We start from the raw sequence: 3,783 nt of genomic DNA on the forward strand, positions 1-3,783 counted from the left end.
CCCATGTCCTCTTGGAACTGTCGGTCCCATTGTTTTCTCCTCCAGATTGTTCATCCAGCCTATCTTATTAAACAGACCTCAGGAGATAACAGCATGCACAAAAACAAGACAGAGTAAAACCAAGCAACAATATACAACAAAACAACAACAAACCAATGACAAAAACCAAAACAAAACACAAAAAGAAAGAAAAGCTTGTAGTTAGTTCAAGGACCATTTTTTGGCCTTTGGGAGTGTTTTCCAGTCCAGTCTGTTGGGGCACGAAGTCCTGGTCCCAAAGTCCACCTTCGGCATTCCCTGGGGACCTCACTGCTCCATTCCCTTGCTGTTCTGTTGTACCCCCTTAGTGTTTTGCCTCGGTGTGGCGGGATCAGATTGGTTGCAATTCCCACACTGTGTCTCTGGTGTTGTCCCCTGTAGGGCTATGGGTCAATGAGGAATGTCATGTCTCATAGTGGGCCCGCCATATGGTCCTCTCTGTGAACTGGCTTCTCTGATCGGGAACATAGTCCTCAAGGCTTGGTGGCGTAGGATGTGCTTCACTCGCTCCTCCTCCCCCTTCATCTGCTCCCATGCGCTCCGATCAGATATGTCCCTCTCCCGGAGCTGCATATTCAGTGCTGTCCTTTGAAATAATTTCTTCTGGGGGGAGGGGCAGCCACCTCTGTTCGATAGAGGAGAAAACTGAAGTTCAGAGAAGTTCAGGTTGTACAAATAGTGAGAGGGTTCCAATTCAGGTCTGTCTGTGTGAATACAAAGATCTTGCTTTTTCTATTGAAAGAATACATGATTTATTATCTACAAGATTTAGTGCCAGATGTGTTTTGAAATTCAGCTGGGAATATAATGGTGAAATGATGCATACTCCATATATTACTTAATACTCCCAGTGGGCTATGGAATAGCACCCTGTAATCAAGCCATTAATTTTTTAACAGTGAAATATATCAACATTCTAGCTCGATGGATTAAATATAAAGCAAAAATGACCCAATTTTTTGGATTCCAAATAATTTTGCACCTATCTTAATTTTTCCCCCCTCTCCAGAGCATTTGAATGTTATAATTTTGGATAAGGGAAAAATGAGGACCTAATGTCGGGGGTTTAAATGGAGAGAAAATGTTTTGAGAAACGATGTACAAATGCGCTTTACACAATTGACGTGTGTATGGATTGGGATAACAGTTGTATGAGCCCCTAATAAAATGTTAAAAAAGAAAAAAAAATCGCATGACTAAAAAAAAATAAAAAATAAAAAAATAAATTAATTAATTAATTAAAAAAATTTTTTTTGGATAAGGGATTGTGAGCTTGTATTTCATTGACCCCCAGGACAGAGTTTGTATGCATTTGTCTTTTTCCAGGCAACTGAAGTGGAGAAAACCAGAGTTAAAAAAGAAAGTGAAAACTTGATGTTATTAATCAATATGCAAATGTGTGACTCTGGCATTAACAAGACAGAAATGGCTTTCAGGACAAATTGGTATCAGAACTGTAATACTCCTGGACTAAATGTTGCATATTGAATGCAGAGATGTGGGAAGACCAGGGCTTTCATTGCAGTTCTCATGAACAAATCGCATGTAGAACCCATGGAACTGTAATTCTAAACTGTAGTCCGTGCAGGCTAGCCATTGGGACCGCCCTTGAAACCAGACTCCGCTTTACTTTTCAGCCCCCAGCTTTCAGCTCTTTCCCCTGAGGATGGATGGGGGTATCATGGAATCACTGGTATCTGTTCCTAGTAATTGGATTGACCCTTTAAAGAAAAGGTTAGTGTAGATAAAATGGAATTTTCAGGTGTAAGGCCAGGTTCTCACCCTGGAACATCTGTGATTTACTTGGAGGGTATATTTTCAGCCATTATCTCATTATTTTGTAGTTCTCTATTTTACTAGATAATCTGATAACTTATATTCCACCCACATCCCCCTCTCATTTCCCCAGGGTTCTCTAAATGGAACCATTTGACCACACTGAAATCACTGCTAATTGGTCCAAGATGAGTTAATCAAATTTTTCTCCTTTGGATTTTAATTACAAGATACTGAAACCGAATAATATGTTCTTACAGACTGAGTTGATATGGTTATACAGAGATAAGCCAGAGGTATAACCTGAGGACCCTCCCCTGGCATTCCTCTCACTCTGCCATATTGAGTTGTTGTCAGGGGCCCTTGACTTGGTTCTGCTCCATAGCGACCTTATGCACAGCAGAATGAAACACTGCCCCGTCCTTTGCCTCCTCACAACTGTTCCTATGTTTGAGGCTATTACTGCAGTCATGGTGTCAATCTATGTCATCAAGGGTCTTCCTCTTTTCAATACCTCTCTATTTTATCAAAAATGATGTCCTTCTCCAGGGACTGGTCTCTCCTAACAACATGTCCAAAGTATGTAAGAGAACATCTCATCGTCCTTGCCTCCACGGAGCACTCTGGGCTTATCGTTACAGACACAGATTTGTTTGTCCCTTTCTGGTAGTCTCTGCTTTCAGCCAAGATCCACCTGGCATCAGCAATGCTATCCCTTGTTCCATGTCCTCTTCTGAATCTGGCCCGAATCTCTGGCAGCTCCTTGTCAATGTACTGCTGCAACTATTGTTGGGTGATCTTTAGCAAAATTTTACTTGCATGTGATATCAGTGATGGTGTTTTATAATTTGAACATTCTATTGAGTCATCTTTCTTCGGAATGGGTGTAAATATGGATCACTTTCAGTAACTTGGTCAAGTAGCTGTCTTACAAATTTCCCATCACAGATGAGTAAGTGCTTCCCATGCTTCATCAGCTTGTTGAAACATTTTAATTGGTCTTCCATCAATTCCTGGATCTTTGTTTTTTGTGAATGCTTTCAATGTAGCTTGAACTTCTTCCATCAGCACCTTTGGGTCCTGCTCATATGCTACCTCCTGAAATGATTGAAAGTTGACTAGTTCTTTTTGGTACAGCAACTCTGTGTATTCTTTTCATCTTCTTTTGATGCTGCCTGTATCATCCAATATTTTGCCCATGGAATCTTTCAATATTATAACTCAAGACTTGAATTTTTTTGTTCAGTTCTTGCCATATTTTACAGTAACAGAAACCAAGAGTAGGCTGATTCTCATAGTATAGATAATAAGCAGATTCATAGAGTGAGCAAGAGCAAGAGTGACCAAGTGAGAGCAAACAAGGGAGTGAGAGAGATAAAGAGAGGAGGTGGAGAAATTGAGACCTGACTAGGGATTTAGTTTCCTGACACCCTTGTAATCAATCTTTTAGGGTGGGGCACACCAAGATTATTTGAACACTTCAGAGACCAGAAACTGGATGAGTTAGAGATTGACAGCTCCTAGAGACTTCCTCGTTAGTTATTGGGCATCCTGCCTGGAGAAACTACTAAAGAACTTAGATATGCAGTTACTGTCACAAACTCCACTCCAACTTTGCTCTCTTCCATGCCACCATCCTTCCCGCTGGACAAAACTGTCCTTCCCTCTGGACAAAACTTGGCAGCAGAACTGGTTTTATGAACCTGCTCACATTTTAAAATGAGAGGATGGACCAGATTATTGCTTCTCAAAGTATGATGTATGTGTTTAGGTGGTACACAGATACACATATCTTTTTTTTAAAATAATCATTTTATTAGGGGCTTATACAACTCATCACAATCTGTACATACGTCATCTGTGTCCAGCACTTTAGTGCATATGTTGACTTCATCATTCTTACGACACCCACTTTCCACTTGAGCCCCTGGTGTCAGCTCATTTTTCCCCCTCCCTTCCCGCTCCCCC

Source organism: Echinops telfairi, unplaced genomic scaffold (assembly GCF_000313985.2).
Source record: "Echinops telfairi isolate 266 unplaced genomic scaffold, ASM31398v2 ScPeMD7_7429;HRSCAF=8467, whole genome shotgun sequence".
NCBI lineage: Eukaryota > Metazoa > Chordata > Mammalia > Afrosoricida > Tenrecidae > Echinops > Echinops telfairi.